The sequence below is a fragment of the Botryllus schlosseri genome, chromosome 4 (assembly GCF_051294905.1).
Source record: "Botryllus schlosseri isolate E-star chromosome 4, Bs_hap1, whole genome shotgun sequence".
Lineage (NCBI taxonomy): Eukaryota > Metazoa > Chordata > Ascidiacea > Stolidobranchia > Styelidae > Botryllus > Botryllus schlosseri.
Genome location: NC_137239.1, coordinates 111934 through 132469, shown reverse-complemented (window position 1 = coordinate 132469; position 20536 = coordinate 111934). Strand labels below are relative to the sequence as shown.

The following is a 20536-nucleotide window of genomic DNA, read 5'->3' as shown; positions in this document are numbered from 1 at the left end:
GTAAAACGCCTCGATATAAAGAGGGAAATTTACTAACGTTTACGGTGAGGGTGACCGTGGGTTTTCTCGCGATCACCACAAACCTCTGTAAATCACCTTGGGTATAAAGAGCTCTACGGGTCGGAAACGGGAGATCTTTCGTCAAGTCTTTTGTCACGGTGGGTGTGACAGTGGTCGATATGCAGTTAGTCACGAGTGATAACTTTTTTGTCAAGCATTTTTGTTAAAAAAACATGCATCGGCATGCATGGTTGGAAAAGAAGTTGAAATAACAGAGAGAAGGAGAGGAGATAGCAGAAACAAAGGAAGGTTTGCCACAGCGACTGGGGATTCAGACTCCGAAATGGCGTGGTTACACCAAACAGCAAGTGTCAGTGAACCTCTGAACCTACTCCAACCTGGGAGAGGATCCAGTTTCGAAGCTGTCTGTGGCCAAGAGACATCATCCTGAGTCGAGTGCTCTGCGGCAAAGATTCGATATAATTTTGTGCCATCTATTTTTTAAAAATTTACTAACGTTTACGGTGACCGTGGGTTTTCGCGATCGCCACAAACCTCTGTAAAACGCCTCGATATAAAGAGGGAAATTTACTAACGTTTACGGTGAGGGTGACCGTGGGTTTTCTCGCGATCACCACAAACCTCTGTAAATCACCTTGGGTATAAAGAGCTCTACGGGTCGGAAACGGGAGATCTTTCGTCAAGTCTTTTGTCACGGTGGGTGTGACAGTGGTCGATATGCAGTTAGTCACGAGTGACTACTTTTTTGTCAAGCATTTTTGTTAAAAAAAACATGCCCCGGCATGCATGGTTGGAAAAGAAGTTGAAATAACAGAGAGAAGGAGAGGAGATAGCAGAAACAAAGGAAGGTTTGCCACAGCGACTGGGGATTCAGACTCCAAAATGGCGTGGTTACACCAAAGAGCAAGTGTCAGTGAACCTCTGAACCTACTCCAACCTGGGAGAGGATCCAGTTTCGAAGCTGTCTGTGGCCAAGAGACATCATCCCCAGTCGAGTGCTCTGCGGCAAAGATTCGATATAATTTTGTGCCATCTATTTTTTAAAAATTTACTAACGTTTACGGTGACCGTGGGTTTTCGCGATCGCCACAAACCTCTGTAAAACGCCTCGATATAAAGAGGGAAATTTACTAACGTTTACGGTGAGGGTGACCGTGGGTTTTCTCGCGATCACCACAAACCTCTGTAAATCACCTTGGATATAAAGAGCTCTACGGGTCGGAAACGGGAGATATTTCGTCAAGTCTTTTGTCACGGTGGGTGTGACAGTGGTCGATATGCAGTTAGTCACGAGTGACTACTTTTTTGTAAAGCATTTTTGTTAAAAAAAACATGCCCCGGCATGCATGGTTGGAAAAGAAGTTGAAATAACAGAGAGAAGGAGAGGAGATAGCAGAAACAAAGGAAGGTTTGCCACAGCGACTGGGGATTCAGACTCCAAAATGGCGTGGTTACACCAAAGAGCAAGTGTCAGTGAACCTCTGAACCTACTCCAACCTGGGAGAGGATCCAGTTTCGAAGCTGTCTGTGGCCAAGAGACATCATCCCCAGTCGAGTGCTCTGCGGCAAAGATTCGATATAATTTTGTGCCATATATTTTTTAAAAATTTACTAACGTTTACGGTGACCGTGGGTTTTCGCGATCGCCACAAACCTCTGTAAAACGCCTCGATATAAAGAGGGAAATTTACTAACGTTTACGGTGAGGGTGACCGTGGGTTTTCTCGCGATCACCACAAACCTCTGTAAATCACCTTGGGTATAAAGAGCTCTACGGGTCGGAAACGGGAGATCTTTCGTCAAGTCTTTTGTCACGGTGGGTGTGACAGTGGTCGATATGCAGTTAGTCACGAGTGACTACTTTTTTGTCAAGCATTTTTGTTAAAAAAAACATGCCCCGGCATGCATGGTTGGAAAAGAAGTTGAAATAACAGAGAGAAGGAGAGGAGATAGCAGAAACAAAGGAAGGTTTGCCACAGCGACTGGGGATTCAGACTCCAAAATGGCGTGGTTACACCAAAGAGCAAGTGTCAGTGAACCTCTGAACCTACTCCAACCTGGGAGAGGATCCAGTTTCGAAGCTGTCTGTGGCCAAGAGACATCATCCCCAGTCGAGTGCTCTGCGGCAAAGATTCGATATAATTTTGTGCCATCTATTTTTTAAAAATTTACTAACGTTTACGGTGACCGTGGGTTTTCGCGATCGCCACAAACCTCTGTAAAACGCCTCGATATAAAGAGGGAAATGTACTAACGTTTACGGTGAGGGTGACCGTGGGTTTTCTCGCGATCACCACAAACCTCTGCAAATCACCTTGGGTATAAAGAGCTCTACGGGTCGGAAACGGGAGATCTTTCGTCAAGTCTTTTGTCACGGTGGGTGTGACAGTGGTCGATATGCAGTTAGTCACGAGTGACTACTTTTTTGTCAAGCATTTTTGTTAAAAAAAACATGCCCCGGCATGCATGGTTGGAAAAGAAGTTGAAATAACAGAGAGAAGGAGAGGAGATAGCAGAAACAAAGGAAGGTTTGCCACAGCGACTGGGGATTCAGACTCCGAAATGGCGTGGTTACACCAAAGAGCAAGTGTCAGTGAACCTCTGAACCTACTCCAACCTGGGAGAGGATCCAGTTTCGAAGCTGTCTGTGGCCAAGAGACATCATCCCCAGTCGAGTGCTCTGCGGCGAAGATTCGATATAATTTTGTGCCATCTATTTTTTTAAAATTTACTAACGTTTACGGTGACCGTGGGTTTTCGCGATCGCCACAAACCTCTGTAAAACGCCTCGATATAAAGAGGGAAATTTACTAACGTTTACGGTGAGGGTGACCGTGGGTTTTCTCGCGATCACCACAAACCTCTGTAAATCACCTTGGATATAAAGAGCTCTACGGGTCGGAAACGGGAGATATTTCGTCAAGTCTTTTGTCACGGTGGTGTGACAGTGGTCGATATGCAGTTAGTCACGAGTGGCTACTTTTTTGTCAAGCATTTTTGTTAAAAAAAACATGCCCCGGCATGCATGGTTGGAAAAGAAGTTGAAATAACAGAGAGAAGGAGAGGAGATAGCAGAAAGAAAGGAAGGTTTGCCACAGCGACTGGGGATTCAGACTCCGAAATGGCGTGGTTACACCAAACAGCAAGTGTCAGTGAACCTCTGAACCTACTCCAACCTGGGAGAGGATCCAGTTTCGAAGCTGTCTGTGGCCAAGAGACATCATCCCCAGTCGAGTGCTCTGCGGCAAAGATTCGATATAATTTTGTGCAATCTATTTTTTAAAAATTTACTAACGTTTACGGTGACCGTGGGTTTTCGCGATCGCCACAAACCTCTGTAAAACGCCTCGATATAAAGAGGGAAATTTACTAACGTTTACGGTGAGGGTGACCGTGGGTTTTCTCGCGATCACCACAAACCTCTGTAAATCACCTTGGATATAAAGATCTCTACGGGTCGGAAACGGGAGATATTTCGTCAAGTCTTTTGTCACGGTGGGTGTGACAGTGGTCGATATGCAGTTAGTCACGAGTGACTACTTTTTTGTCAAGCATTTTTGTTAAAAAAAACATGCCCCGGCATGCATGGTTGGAAAAGAAGTTGAAATAACAGAGAGAAGGAGAGGAGATAGCAGAAACAAAGGAAGGTTTGCCACAGCGACTGGGGATTCAGACTCCGAAATGGCGTGGTTACACCAAACAGCAAGTGTCAGTGAACCTCTGAACCTACTCCAACCTGGGAGAGGATCCAGTTTCGAAGCTGTCTGTGGCCAAGAGACATCATCCCCAGTCGAGTGCTCTGCGGCAAAGATTCGATATAATTTTGTGCAATCTATTTTTTAAAAATTTACTAACGTTTACGGTGACCGTGGGTTTTCGCGATCGCCACAAACCTCTGTAAAACGCCTCGATATAAAGAGGGAAATTTACTAACGTTTACGGTGAGGGTGACCGTGGGTTTTCTCGCGATCACCACAAACCTCTGTAAATCACCTTGGATATAAAGAGCTCTACGGGTCGGAAACGGGAGATATTTCGTCAAGTCTTTTGTCACGGTGGTGTGACAGTGGTCGATATGCAGTTAGTCACGAGTGGCTACTTTTTTGTCAAGCATTTTTGTTAAAAAAACATGCCCCGGCATGCATGGTTGGAAAAGAAGTTGAAATAACAGAGAGAAGGAGAGGAGATAGCAGAAACAAAGGAACGTTTGCCACAGCGACTGGGGATTCAGACTCCGAAATGGCGTGGTTACACCAAACAGCAAGTGTCAGTGAACCTCTGAACCTACTCCAACCTGGGAGAGGATCCAGTTTCGAAGCTGTCTGTGGCCAAGAGACATCATCCCCAGTCGAGTGCTCTGCGGCAAAGATTCGATATAATTTTGTGCAATCTATTTTTTAAAAATTTACTAACGTTTACGGTGACCGTGGGTTTTCGCGATCGCCACAAACCTCTGTAAAACGCCTCGATATAAAGAGGGAAATTTACTAACGTTTACGGTGAGGGTGACCGTGGGTTTTCTCGCGATCACCACAAACCTCTGTAAATCACCTTGGATATAAAGATCTCTACGGGTCGGAAACGGGAGATATTTCGTCAAGTCTTTTGTCACGGTGGGTGTGACAGTGGTCGATATGCAGTTCGTCACGAGTGACTACTTTTTTGTCAAGCATTTTTGTTAAAAAAAACATGCCCCGGCATGCATGGTTGGAAAATAAGTTGAAATAACAGAGAGAAGGAGAGGAGATAGCAGAAACAAAGGAAGGTTTGCCACAGCGACTGGGGATTCAGACTCCGAAATGGCGTGGTTACACCAAACAGCAAGTGTCAGTGAACCTCTGAACCTACTCCAACCTGGGAGAGGATCCAGTTTCGAAGCTGTCTGTGGCCAAGAGACATCATCCCCAGTCGAGTGCTCTGCGGCAAAGATTCGATATAATTTTGTGCCATCTATTTTTTTAAAATTTACCAACGTTTACGGTGACCGTGGGTTTTCGCGATCGCCACAAACCTCTGTAAAACGCCTCGATATAAAGAGGGAAATTTACTAACGTTTACGGTGAGGGTGACCGTGGGTTTTCTCGCGATCACCACAAACCTCTGTAAATCACCTTGGATATAAAGAGCTCTACGGGTCGGAAACGGGAGATATTTCGTCAAGTCTTTTGTCACGGTGGGTGTGACAGTGGTCGATATGCAGTTAGTCACGAGTGGCTACTTTTTTGTCAAGCATTTTTGTTAAAAAAAACATGCCCCGGCATGCATGGTTGGAAAAGAAGTTGAAATAACAGAGAGAAGGAGAGGAGATAGCAGAAACAAAGGAAGGTTTGCCACAGCGACTGGGGATTCAGACTCCGAAATGGCGTGGTTACACCAAACAGCAAGTGTCAGTGAACCTCCGAACCTACTCCAACCTGGGAGAGGATCCAGTTTCGAAGCTGTCTGTGGCCAAGAGACATCATCCCCAGTCGAGTGCTCTGCGGCAAAGATTCGATATAATTTTGTGCCATCTATTTTTTAAAAATTTACTAACGTTTATTTTATTTTTTTTTATACGGCTCCCCGTAACCGCCGGCGTTTGGGAGCCCTCTCTCAGAATAGGGCTGCCTCGCGCTCGGGGTCTTGATTACACATTTTATATTATTTTTATTTTTAATTTTTTCTAACTTAAAGGTTTTTAAACTGGTACATATGAACATAAATTTTAACGGTTTCTTCTTGTGTTTTCTCTCATGTATTTATTCTTCTTACCAGAGTGGAGGGTGTGTACCTTAGTACAACCAACTACTCCAATTTATCCGATTTTGGTATTTTCGTATTTTCGTTGGTGGAGCAAAGACCAACCGCTGGTTGCATGCGGTTGGGGGGTTCTTTGTCATTCCCTCCCCTCTCTCCTGAGGGGGTTTTTGTTGTTTTTATCTCTTTAGTTTCCGTTGGGTTGACCAAATTTGCGTTTGGGCTCCCGTTTGGGGGGTGGTTGTGTTTCATTCTCATTTTTTGTCTTGTTTTAGTGTTTTAAGTCAATTTGTCTATGTTGTCAAGTATATAGTTTGTGTGTGTGTCAGCTATTATACGGCTGACTCTTCTTTTGATTTTGTTTATTATCTTTTTTGTTATATTTTCATCCGCAACTTTTCTATTTTCAATATCAAGTGATATTTTGAAGTTGATGATGTTTTTTTTGTAGATGGACAGGATTGTCCAGTCCATTTTTCGATTTCCGATGTTGTAGAGTATATTGTTGGTACTTATACTCCTCCCAATTATCTTCTCTAGGTGGGTTATGATTTTTTTTGCATATCTGCATGACGTCAGGATGTGCTTTGCGTCATCGTTGTCCGCGTTACAAAATTTGCACTTAAGGTCTAGCGCTTTTCCAGTTGTTGTATGGGTTATATTTCGGCTGCGTTTTTTATTGCCGAAAATGTACGCATTGTATGCAGTTTTGTAATTTATGATAAGTTCTTGATTCGTAATAGTTTTTTGGGTTTGATATTGTGTCTGGATGATCTTCTTCCAGTTTATATCTTTCCCTTCTTCCGTTTTTATGTTCGGTCTATTTTCTTTTAGACTTTTGATTGCTTTATATAAGCATTTATGTGTAGCTTCCTGCCACTCCTCTTCGTCGAATTCGATTTTCTTACTAAGTTCGATATTGTCAATCCATTTTCGAGGTACAGGGTATTTGTGAGGTTCCGTATTTTTATACAGTCGCTCATTTATTTGTTTTATTCTTGTCCCGATTTCGTATATCGCGTATTGATGCCATATTTCATGCGGTTTTTCTATTTTCTTCAGTTCGAGTATTTTCTCTAATTCGCAGGCTTTTATTTTTGATTCGACATCGGGTATTTCAAATCCGCCTCGTTCTTTCTCCGCTATTAATGTTTTCCTCGAAATTGATTCCATTTTTTCCGGATTCCAGATAAAATTAAAATACATCTTTTCTATTTGTTTTTGATATTGTTTTGGCATCTCAATTACTCTGGCGTTATATATGATGAGGCTGGACGCCATGGAATTGAGGATTGTTTTTTTTCCGACCCAGGATAGTCGTCTATGTTTATAGGCGTTGAGGGTCCTCTTTATTTTCATAGTGCGCATATTCCACGTTTCTTTTTCTTGGTTTTTGCCATATATTTGGCCGAGTATTTTTATGCTTGGTTTTATTAGGTGTTTGTATTGGAAGCTGTTGCTTAGGATACCGCGTCTTGGTGGGATGTGTAGGATTTCGGTTTTATTGGCGTTCAATTTTTGGCCTGTTGCTCTTGCATATTGTTCAAATTCTTGGAATATTATTTTGACGTCTTTTTCTTGGGTAAGATAGCAGGCCAAGTCATCAGCGTACTGCTGTAGCCTGATCGTGCTCCTCCCTATTCTAAAGGCCTGGATATTTTGGTTGTTTTCAATTTTTCGGGCTAGGGGGTCGCTGCATATGGCGTATAAGGCCATACTTAACGGACACCCCTGCCTTATTCCTCGTTTTAGATGTATTTTTTCTGTAAGGGCTCCGTTAACTAGTATTCTGCTATTGGATGTGCTGTAGAGTTTTTTGATTAATTTATTGATGTTCCCAGGGAGGCGGTATCCCTCCAATATTTTGTACATGTATTCATGATTTATTTTGTCAAAGGCTTTTTTTTGGTCAAAGTTGACCAAGAATAGCTGTTTGCCTCGTTCTTTTGCATAATCCACTGCGGCTTGGGTATTTCTGAGTACATCAGTGATCTTTCTATTTTTTATGCCACATTTTTGTGTGTTATGTATTACGTCAGGTAATGTTTCTTTCAGTCTGGCTGATATTATTGCCGTTAAGATTTTATAGTCCGTGTTAAGTAATGTAATGGGCCTCCAGTTATTGAGGTTTGCGGGGTTCCCTTTTTTGTATATTATCGTGGATATCCCGTCCGCCCACGTGTCGCATATGCCTCCGAATATGTACGCGTTGTTAATTACTTCTTGGAGGTCTTTTTTTATCACGTTCCAGAAGGTGGCATAAAACTCTTTGGGTAGGCCATCCGACCCGGGAGTTTTGCCACCTTCCATCTTCTGTATTATTGCTTTCATTTCTTTTTGGGTTATTTGGTTTTCCAAGTCTTTTCTTTGCTCTTGGGATATTTCTATCCCTTCCACTTGTTCAAGGTATTTTTCCTGGAGGCCTGTGTTAATATATTCGGTTTTATTCCACAGTTTTGTGTAATAATCTTCTACAGTTTTAATAACCTCTTCTTTGTTGGTTATTTCCTTATCATGTTCGTTGACCACACTATTAAGTACTTTTCTCTCTCTTCTTTGCTCTATTTTCTGAAAGAAGTATTTAGTGGGTCGTTCGCCCTCTTCTAGATCTTTTATTTTGACGAGCTGGGCTTGGTGTCTAATCTCGTCGTCTTCGAGCCTTTTTATTTGTTTAATGGCTTCGAAGGGGTCCTCGTCCGTGTTTTGGTCGTTTTGGATTCGACCGATTTCTTCTTTCAGTGCTTTTTTTTTTTGGTTTGTTTCGACCCTTTTGGTCCAGCTGTGATGTTTTAGCAGCTTCTTAATTTCTCTTTTAAAGTAATCCCACCATTCGTATACATCATTGTACATTGGTTTACTTTCTGTACATTTTAGGTGGACCTGTTCTATTTCTTTGTAGAGCTCTTCGTTGGGGTAATGCCTGGGATCACTTTTCCAGGTTCCATTACCCCATTTTATGTTGTTTGCCCGCTCTGCTATTGTTATTTTTTGGAGAAAGATATGGTCCGAAATGGTGTTGAGTTGGTATGTTATTCTTTTAACTCTCGTTAGGATTCTTTCTGAGACGTATATCCTGTCTATACGCCTCGATTGTCTCGTTTTCATGATCGTATATAGTTTTTTAGTTGGATTTCGCCAACGCCACGCGTCTCGGATTTTATATACTTCCGTGAAAGCTTTCCAAAGTTTGGCCGCAGGTGTTAGCGTGAAGTTTTCGATGTTCTTAGAATCTATTTTCTCGGTGACTATATTAAAGTCTCCACAGATTATTGCGGCTTCTGGGGCTTTTTCAGTATTTAGTATAAGTTCCTTGTAGAAATTTGTTTGTATTCTTCCTACGTCACTGGGACCGTATATATTATATACTGTCGTTTTCTCGTCCGTTTCTCTGTCAGTTAGCTGTAGCGCTTGTGCCCTATTCTCCTTTATGATCCGATGGATTATGCCGAATTTGGTTTCTATTTCTTTTCTGATGATTATGCAAGTTCCTCTATAGTAGTGTTTCTTTCCCTCCTCTGTATCTGTCCAGGTTTGCCCCACATTTATGTGGTTTGGATAGTATATGAATTCGTTTTGTTTAGTCCATTCCTTTACTTTATTTATATTCACTCTGTGGGTTTCTTGGATACATATTATGTTCCAATTCTTGTCTCTTTTGAGGAGATTTTTGACCTTAAACCAATGGGTGTCTAGCCCATTGGCGTTTAGTGATAAAATGTTGATATCCATCGGATTTTTGGGATGGGCGCGCTACTTTTTGTGTTTACTCGGTTCCGGTCTGGCATTAGGACTTCTCTGGTCCTTACTGCGCTTGTTCGGCGATCTAGTGGCCGTTCTGAAGAATTCTTCGTGTGTAAATGAGCGCTGCTTTAAGACCTTGCGTGACATTTGCGGGATAATTCCCTGCGGTTTTTCAGGGATTTCGGGCCTGCTATTTTCGTCTTCGCTAGTTACTATAGTCAGTTCTCCCTCGTCTTCGTTGCTGCTATCAACTACGTCTGTAGCTTGGATCATCGTTTGGTTCAGCGCGCTTTCTTCTTCTTCGCCTATGCTATCTATTTCTCTGAAGAGGTCTTCTACATCAGTATTGTTTTCCTCACTACTTTCTTCCTCTTTGTCATTCAGTTCTTCACCTTGTTTTTCATTTCCGATTTCTATTTCTGTTTCTGTGTTTTCGTCTAGTTCGGGTGATGTCGTTTGCTGCGTTTCAGGGATTAGTGTCTCTTCTCCCTGAGACGCCGCTTCTAATTGCTGCGCGATAACCGTTTTTGTGTATTGCGCGCCAGACATCGGTTCCTGTTGGAGAATTTTCCTTCTCGCACCGGTACCTGATTTTGTATTGGTTTGTGGTTGCTGTGTAGCGTTGATTTCCATTTGTGTTGTGTGTTCTTTATCTAGCTTTTCTGGGCAATCTATTTTAACATGTCCGTACCTCTTGCATAAAAGACACGCCGTCTGGTTGGGGCACTCTCTGGAGCCGTGCCCTGGTTGGAGGCATTTGTAGCAAGTTTGGTGTGTTTGGTCTGTGTCTGGAAGGTACACCTTGCACGGTGCCTTCCCAAGGTATACAAATGGTGGGATCTTGCCCGGCTGATAGTTTTCGACAGCGATCTGTCGGTAGCCGTTTTGTATGTTAGTTCCTCGATGGTATATTTTTGTTATTTCTTTGATTGTGCCGCAGTTATAAGAGATGAACTTGTTCCTGATTTCTTCTTCTTGCGTTTCCGTAGGGACTGCTCTAACATTGATCTTAACTGTCGGCAGTCTTGGGTATTCAAAGTAGATGGTTCCATTTTCGTGGCGATGCCGTTCTCGCCTTGTTGAAAGAAGTTTTGTTTCATTTGTTCGGCTGGCTGTGCGTCGGTGAACGTTAAGTTAAATGTGTTTCTCCCTATTTGGAATAGGGAGAGAATATCCTCGTGATGTTTTGCGAGTTGTGGGTGCGACTTTAGAGTCGCAATTATTTGGAAAGCAGTCGTCTCGTTTGGTGCGATTATATCTATAGATCTCGGTCTATATCCATATGTTACGCGACTCGCTTGAACGTTTTGTACTGCGTTCGCGTATGCCATTCTTGATGCTGCTTCGTTATCGACCTCTGTCTGCTAATTGCAGAAGCGCTGCTGTATTATCTTTCCCTTAGTCTTGTCGGTATCTGCGAGCGAAGGTTCTCTACAGATTACCGAAGGCTGGCCTGTCTAATCTGAATCCTAAGAGCTGTGCCTGCTGTTTTCCACTGCTAGTTGCACAGGAGTGTAGAACAACAGACTATGGCGGTGTATAGTTGCTATTCGCACTCTGTTATTCAAGGCAGCAGCGTTGTTCGATAGCGCTTTCTTGTAGTCGCAAAGCGCTCGTAAGGGCGTTGTCAGACGGCTAAGGAGATCGTTCGATCGAGACGACTGACGTCAAGCAATCGAAGGTTAAAGTCTCTCGTCACCTCAAGGTAGAGGCGCGAGAGAAAAGGAAAGACTCGACAAGTCTTGACTCGAGAGAGAGAGTCAAGACTTGAAGAGAGAAGACTCCGACTAGAGTTGACTCACTAAGACGAGTCAAGCTCTAGTGGAGGTAGGAACAGACTCCTTTAGACCTGACTCACGAAGACGAGTCAGGTCCAAGGAGGGAGGAGGTTAGAGTCTGAAGAAGACTCGAAGGTGAAACGGAAATCCAACGACGATGAAAAGGAGGAAGAGGGTGAAGAATTTAGCCTAGGTAAAAATTTAGTCTAGGTACTGCAAGTTATTTACAAGTATTTACGGTTATTCTAATGCCACAGCGGCCCGGATCTCCTTGGTTGCACCTGAAAATAGCCGTTATATACTTACGCCGGTTGCTACCTTAATACAACCAAATACTAACGTTTACGGTGAACGTGGGTTTTCGCGATCGCCACAAACCTCTGTAAAACGCCTCGATATAAAGAGGGAAATTTACTAACGTTTACGGTGAGGGTGACCGTGGGTTTTCTCGCGATCACCACAAACCTCTGTAAATCACCTTGGATATAAAGAGCTCTACGGGTCGGAAACGGGAGATCTTTCGTCAAGTCTTTTGTCACGGTGGGTGTGACAGTGGTCGATATGCAATTAGTCACGAGTGGCTACTTTTTTGTCAAGCATTTTTGTTAAAAAAAAACATGCCCCGGCATGCATGGTTGGAAAAGAAGTTGAAATAACAGAGAGAAGGAGAGGAGATAGCAGAAACAAAGGAAGGTTTGCCACAGCGACTGGGGATTCAGACTCCGAAATGGCGTGGTTACACCAAACAGCAAGTGTCAGTGAACCTCTGAACCTACTCCAACCTGGGAGAGGATCCAGTTTCGAAGCTGTCTGTGGCCAAGAGACATCATCCCCAGTCGAGTGCTCTGCGGCAAAGATTCGATATAATTTTGTGCCATCTATTTTTTAAAAAATTACTAACGTTTACGGTGACCGTGGGTTTTCGCGATCGCCACAAACCTCTGTAAAACGCCTCGATATAAAGAGGGAAATTTACTAACGTTTACGGTGAGGGTGACCGTGGGTTTTCTCGCGATCACCACAAACCTCTGTAAATCACCTTGGACTAGTCATATCTGACAAGCAGTCTTCTTAGTAACCGACCTTGTTGGATAATTTTGAGAAATAATATGTGAGTTTTGGCATGCATCGAGATTCGATTTTTCACATTACGCAAGAACCGCCCTAAACAGATGTGATTATCAGCTCGCTCGTTCAACGTCTGTAGATCACGCATTTGTTCGGTTGCGGACTTCTGATGATTGCGCCGTGTCCAGCAAATGTGCATACGACTCACGAACTACATAGGCGCCCGTAATACGCTCACTCCACAAATTGATTGTGTTAAGGTGAGTTCGCATTACAAAATGAACCGGGTGCGCTCGGATTTTTAAACTAGTCATATCTGATAAACAGGCTTCTTAATAACCGAGCTGGCTAGATAATTTTGAGAAATAATGAGTGAGTTTTGGCCTGCATCGTGATTCGATTTTCAACATCTCTCAAGATCCGCCTGAAACAGATGTGATTACCAGCTCACCCGGTCAGCGTCTTTAGATCAAGCATTGGTTCGGTTCGATTGCTGATATCTGATGATTGAGCCGTGTCCAGTAAATGTACATACGACTCTTGAACTACATAGGCGCCCATAATACGATCACTCCACAAATTGATTGTGTTAAGGTGAGTTCGCATTACAAAATGCACCGGGTGCGCTCGGATTTTTAAACTAGTCATATCTGACAAGCAGTCTTCTTAGTAACCGACCTTGTTGGATAATTTTGAGAAATAATATGTGAGTTTTGGCATGCATCGAGATTCGATTTTTCACATTACGCAAGAACCGCCCTAAACAGATGTGATTATCAGCTCGCTCGTTCAACGTCTGTAGATCACGCATTTGTTCGGTTGCGGACTTCTGATGATTGCGCCGTGTCCAGCAAATGTGCATACGACTCACGAACTACATAGGCGCCCGTAATACGCTCACTCCACAAATTGATTGTGTTAAGGTGAGTTCGCATTACAAAATGAACCGGGTGCGCTCGGATTTTTAAACTAGTCATATCTGACAAGCAGGCTTTCTAGTCACCGACCTTGTTAGATAATTTTGAGAAATAATATGTGAGATTTGGCCTGCATCATGATTCGATTTTGAACATCACGCAAGATCCGCCCGAAACAGATGTGATTATCAGCTCGCTCGTTCAGCGTGTGTAGATCACGCATTGGTTCCGTTGCGGACTTCTGATGATTGCGCCGTGTCCAGCAAATGTGCATACGACTCACGAACTACATAGGCGCCCGTAATACGATCACTCCACAAATTGATTGTGTTAAGGTGAGTTCGCATTACAAAATGCACCGGGTGCGCTCGGATTTTTAAACTAGTCATATCTGACAAGCAGTCTTCCTAGTAACCGACCTTGTTAGATAATTTTGAGAAATAATATGTGAGTTTTGGCCTGCATCGAGATTCGATTTTTCACATTACGCAAGAACCACCCTAAACAGATGTGATTATCAGCTCGCTCGTTCAACGTCTGTAGATCACGCATTGGTTCGGTTGCGGACTTCTGATGATTGCGCCGTGTCCAGCAAATGTGCATACGACTCACGAACTACATAGGCGCCCGTAATACGATCACTCCACATATTGATTGTGTTAAGGTGAGTTCGCATTACAAAATGCACCGGGTGCGCTCGGATTTTTAAACTAGTCATATCTGACAAGCAGTCTTCCTAGTAACCGACCTTGTTAGATAATTTTGAGAAATAATATGTGAGTTTTGGCCTGCATCGAGATTCGATTTTTCACATTACGCAAGAACCGCCCTAAACAGATGTGATTATCAGCTTGCTCGTTCAACGTCTGTAGATCACGCATTGGTTCGGTTGCGGACTTATGATGATTGCGCCGTGTCCAGTAAATGTGCATACGACTCACGAACTACATAGGCGCCCGTAATACGATCACTCCACAAATTGATTGTGTTAAGGTGAGTTCGCATTACAAAATGCACCGGGTGCGCTCGGATTTTTAAACTAGTCATATCTGACAAGCAGTCTTCCTAGTAACCGACCTTGTTAGATAATTTTGAGAAATAATATGTGAGTTTTGGCCTGCATCGAGATTCGATTTTTAACATTACGCAAGAACCACCCTAAACAGATGTGATTATCAACTCGCTCGTTCAACGTCTGTAGATCACGCATTGGTTCTGTTGCGGACTTCTGATGATTGCGCCGTGTCCAGCAAATGTGCATACGACTCACGAACTACATAGGCGCCCGTAATACGATCACTCCACATATTGATTGTGTTAAGGTGAGTTCGCATTACAAAATGCACCGGGTGCGCTCGGATTTTTAAACTAGTCATATCTGACAAGCAGTCTCCCTAGTAACCGACCTTGTTAGATAATTTTGAGAAATAATATGTGAGTTTTGGCCTGCATCGTGATTCGATTTTCAACATCACTCAAGATCCGCCTGAAACAGATGTGATTACCAGCTCACTCGTTCAGCGTCTTTAGATCAAGCATTGGTTCGGTTCGGTTGCTGATATCTGATGATTGAGCCGTGTCCAGTAAATGTGCATACGACTCACGAACTATATAGGCGCCCGTAAGACTATCACTCCACACCTTGATTGTGTTAAGGTGAGTTCGCATTACAAAATGCACCGGGTGCTCTCGGATTTTTAAACTAGTCATATCTGATACACAGGCTTCCTAATAACCGAGCTGGCTAGATAATTTTGAGAAATAATGAGTGAGTTTTGGCCTGCATCGTGATTCGATTTTCAACATCACTCAAGATCCGCCTGAAACAGATGTGATTACCAGCTCACTCGTTCAGCGTCTTTAGATCAAGCATTGGTTCGGTTCGGTTGCTGATATCTGATGATTGAGCCGTGTCCAGTAAATGTGCATACGACTCACGAACTATATAGGCGCCCGTAATACTATCACTCCACACCTTGATTGTGTTAAGGTGGGTTCGCATTATAAAATGCACCGGGTGCGCTCGGATTTTTAAACTAGTCATATCTGACAAGCAGGCTTCCTAGTCACCGACCTTGTTAGATAATTTTGAGAAATAATGAGTGAGTTTTGGCCTGCATCGTGATTCGATTTTCAACATCACTCAAGATCCGCCTGAAACAGGTGTGATTACCAGCTCGCTCGTTCAACGTCTGTAGATCACGCATTGGTTCGGTTGCGGACTTCTGATGATTACGCCGTGTCCAGTAAATGTGCATACGACTCACGAACTACATAGGCGCCCGTAATACGATCACTCCACAAATTGATTGTGTTAAGGTGAGTTCGCATTACAAAATGCACCGGGTGCGCTCGGATTTTTAAACTAGTCATATCTGATAAGCAGGCTTCCTAGTAACCGAGCGTGCTAGATTATTTTGAGAAATAATATGTGAGTTTTGGCCTGCATCGTGATTCGATTTTTAACATCAAGCAAGATACGCCCGTAACAGATTTGATTATCAGCTCGCTCGTTCAGCGTATGTAGATCAAGCATTGGTTCGGTTGCTGACATCTGATGATTGCGCCGTGTCCAGCAAATGTACATACGACTCACGAACCACATAGGCGCCCGTAATACGATCACTCCACAAATTGATTGTGTTAAGGTGAGTTTGCATTACAAAATGCACCGGGTGCGCTCGGATTTTTAAACTATTCATATCTGAAAAGCAGGCTTCCTAGTAACCGAGCGTGCTTGATTATTTTGAGAAATAATATGTGAGTTTTGGCCTGCATCGTGATTCGATTTTTAACATCACGCAAGATCCGCCCGAAACAGATGTGATTATCAGCTCGCTCGTTCAGCGTCTGTAGATGAAGCATTGGTTCGGTTGCTGACATCTGATGATTGCGCCGTGTCCAGTAAATGTACATACGACTCTTGAACTACATAGACGCCCGTAATACGATCACTCCACAAATTGATTGTGTTAAGGTGAGTTCGCATTACAAAATGCACCGGGTGCGCTCGGATTTTTGAACTAGTCATATCTGATAAGCAGGCTTCCTAGTAACCGAGCGTGCTAGATTATTTTGAGAAATAATATGTGAGTTTTGGCCTGCATCGTGATTCGATTTTTAACATCAAGCAAGATCCGCCCGTAACAGATGTGATTATCAGCTCGCTCGTTCAGCGTCTGTAGATGAAGCATTGGTTCGGTTGCTGACATCTGATGATTGCGCCGTGTCCAGTAAATGTACATACGACTCTGGAACTACATAGGCGCCCGTAATACGATCACTCCACAAATTGATTGTGTTAAGGTGAGTTCGCATTACAAAATGCACCGGGTGCGCTCAGATTTTTAAACTAGTCATATCTGACAAGCAGTCTTCCTAGTAACCGACCTTGTTAGATAATTTTGAGAAATAATATGTGAGTTTTGGCCTGCATCGAGATTCGATTTTTCACAATACGCAAGAACCGCCCTAAACAGATGTGATTATCAGCTCGCTCGTTCAACGTCTGTAGATCACGCATTGGTTCGGTTGCGGACTTCTGATGATTGCGCCGTGTCCAGCAAATGTGCATACGACTCACCAACTACATAGGCGCCCGTAATTCGATCACTCCACATATTGATTGTGTTAAGGTGAGTTCGCATTACAAAATGCACCGGGTGCGCTCGGATTTTTAAACTAGTCATATCTGACAAGCAGTCTTCCTAGTAACCGACCTTGTTAGATAATTTTGAGAAATAATATGTGAGTTTTGGCCTGCATCGAGATTCGATTTTTCACAATACGCAAGATCCGCCCGTAACAGATGTGATTATCAGCTCGCTCGTTCAGCGTCTGTAGATGAAGCATTGGTTCGGTTGCTGACATCTGATGATTGCGCCTTGTCCAGTAAATGTGCATACGACTCACGAACTACACAGGCGCCCGTAATACGATCACTCCACATATTGATTGTGTTAAGGTGAATTCGCATTACAAAATGCACCGGGTGCGCTCGGATTTTTAAACTAGTCATATCTGACAAGCAGTCTTCCTAGAAACCGACCTTGTTAGATAATTTTGAGAAATAATATGTGAGTTTTGGCCTGCATCCTAATTCGATTTTTGGCATCACGCAAGATCCGCCGGAAACAGATGTGATTATCAGCTCTCCACCGATGGTTTGTTCAACGTCTGTATATTAAGCATTGGTTCGGTTGCTGAGTTCTGATGATTGCGCCGTGTCCAGTAAATGTACATACGACTCACGAACTACATAGGCGCCCGTAATACGATCACTCCACATATTGATTGTGTTAAGGTGAGTTCGCATTACAAAATGAACCGGGTGCGCTCGGATTTTTAAACTAGTCATATCTGATAAACAGGCTTCTTAATAACCGAGCTGGCTAGATAATTTTGAGAAATAATGAGTGAGTTTTGGCCTGCATCGTGATTCGATTTTCAACATCTCTCAAGATCCGCCTGAAACAGATGTGATTACCAGCTCACTCGTTCAGCGTCTTTAGATCAAGCATTGGTTCGGTTCGATTGCTGATATCTGATGATTGAGCCGTGTCCAGTAAATGTACATACGACTCTTGAACTACATAGGCGCCCATAATACGATCACTCCACAAATTGATTGTATTAAGGTGAGTTCGCATTACAAAATGCACCGGGTGCGCTCGGATTTTTAAACTAGTCATATCTGACAAGCAGTCTTCTTAGTAACCGACCTTGTTGGATAATTTTGAGAAATAATATGTGAGTTTTGGCATGCATCGAGATTCGATTTTTCACATTACGCAAGAACCGCCCTAAACAGATGTGATTATCAGCTCGCTCGTTCAACGTCTGTAGATCACGCATTTGTTCGGTTGCGGACTTCTGATTATTGCGCCGTGTCCAGCAAATGTGCATACGACTCACGAACTACATAGGCGCCCGTAATACGATCACTCCACATATTGATTGTGTTAAGGTGAGTTCGCATTACAAAATGAACCGGGTGCGCTCGGATTTTTAAACTAGTCATATCTGATAAACAGGCTTCTTAATAACCGAGCTGGCTAGATAATTTTGAGAAATAATGAGTGAGTTTTGGCCTGCATCGTGATTCGATTTTCAACATCACGCAAGATCCGCCCGAAACAGATGTGATTATCAGCTCGCTCGTTCAGCGTCTGTGGATGAAGCATTGGCTCGGTTGCTGACATCTGATGATTGCGCCGTGTCCAGTAAATGTACATACGACTCACGAACTACATAGGCGCCCGTAATACGATCACTCCACAAATTGATTGTGTTAAGGTGAGTTCGCATTACAAAATGCACCGGGTGCGCTCAGATTTTTAAACTAGTCATATCTGACAAGCAGTCTTCCTAGTAACCGACCTTGTTAGATAATTTTGAGAAATAATATGTGAGTTTTGGCCTGCATCGAGATTCGATTTTTCACAATACGCAAGAACCGCCCTAAACAGATGTGATTATCAGCTCGCTCGTTCAACGTCTGTAGATCACGCATTGGTTCGGTTGCGGACTTCTGATGATTGCGCCGTGTCCAGCAAATGTGCATACGACTCACGAACTACATAGGCGCCCGTAATACGATCACTCCACATATTGATTGTGTTAAGGTGAGTTCGCATTACAAAATGCACCGGGTGCGCTCGGATTTTTAAACTAGTCATATCTGACAAGCAGTCTTCCTAGTAACCGACCTTGTTAGATAATTTTGAGAAATAATATGTGAGTTTTGGCATGCATCGAGATTCGATTTTTCACATTACGCAAGAACCGCCCTAAACAGATGTGATTATCAGCATGCTCGTTCATCGTCTGTAGATCACGCATTGGTTCGGTTGCGGACTTCTGATGATTGCGCCTTGTCCAGTAAATGTGCATACGACTCACGAACTACACAGGCGCCCGTAATACGATCACTCCACATATTGATTGTGTTAAGGTGAATTCGCATTACAAAATGCACCGGGTGCGCTCGGATTTTTAAACTAGTCATATCTGACAAGCAGTCTTCCTAGAAACCGACCTTGTTAGATAATTTTGAGAAATAATATGTGAGTTTTGGCCTGCATCCTAATTCGATTTTTGGCATCACGCAAGATCCGCCGGAAACAGATGTGATTATCAGCTCTCCACCGATGGTTTGTTCAACGTCTGTATATTAAGCATTGGTTCGGTTGCTGAGTTCTGATGATTGCGCCGTGTCCAGTAAATGTACATACGACTCACGAACTACATAGGCGCCCGTAATACGATCACTCCACATATTGATTGTGTTAAGGTGAGTTCGCATTACAAAATGAACCGGGTGCGCTCGGATTTTTAAACTAGTCATATCTGATAAACAGGCTTCTTAATAACCGAGCTGGCTAGATAATTTTGAGAAATAATGAGTGAGTTTTGGCCTGCATCGTGATTCGATTTTCAACATCTCTCAAGATCCGCCTGAAACAGATGTGATTACCAGCTCACTCGTTCAGCGTCTTTAGATCAAGCATTGGTTCGGTTCGATTGCTGATATCTGATGATTGAGCCGTGTCCAGTAAATGTACATACGACTCTTGAACTACATAGGCGCCCATAATACGATCACTCCACAAATTGATTGTATTAAGGTGAGTTCGCATTACAAAATGCACCGGGTGCGCTCGGATTTTTAAACTAGTCATATCTGACAAGCAGTCTTCTTAGTAACCGACCTTGTTGGATAATTTTGAGAAATAATATGTGAGTTTTGGCATGCATCGAGATTCGATTTTTCACATTACGCAAGAACCGCCCTAAACAGATGTGATTATCAGCTCGCTCGTTCAACGTCTGTAGATCACGCATTTGTTCGGTTGCGGACTTCTGATTATTGCGCCGTGTCCAGCAAATGTGCATACGACTCACGAACTACATAGGCGCCCGTAATACGATCACTCCACATATTGATTGTGTTAAGGTGAGTTCGCATTACAAAATGAACCGGGTGCGCTCGGATTTTTAAACTAGTCATATCTGATAAGCAGGCTTCCTAGTAACCGAGCGTGCTAGATTATTTTGAGAAATAATATGTGAGTTTTGGCCTGCATCGTGATTCGATTTTTAACATCAAGCAAGATCCGCCCGTAACAGATGTGATTATCAGCTCGCTCGTTCAGCGTATGTAGATCAAGCATTGATTCAGTTGCTGACATCTGATGATTGCGCCGTGTCCAGTAAATGTACATACGACTCACGAACTACATAGGCGCCCGTAATACGATCACTCCACAAATTGAT

The 20536-nt window shown here is 43.2% G+C and overlaps 1 long non-coding RNA gene across 1 annotated transcript in view; it reads right to left on the bottom strand.

Moving 5' to 3' along the window:
* The window catches only part of LOC145437863 (uncharacterized), a 113760-nt gene extending 102148 nt beyond the window's left edge, over window positions 1-11612 (bottom strand). Inside the window, exon 1 of the long non-coding RNA XR_013914753.1 lies at window positions 11595-11612. This is a non-coding gene — a long non-coding RNA (uncharacterized LOC145437863). The remainder of the gene's footprint in view (window positions 1-11594) is intronic.
* Window positions 11613-20536: the final 8924 nt, after the last annotated feature.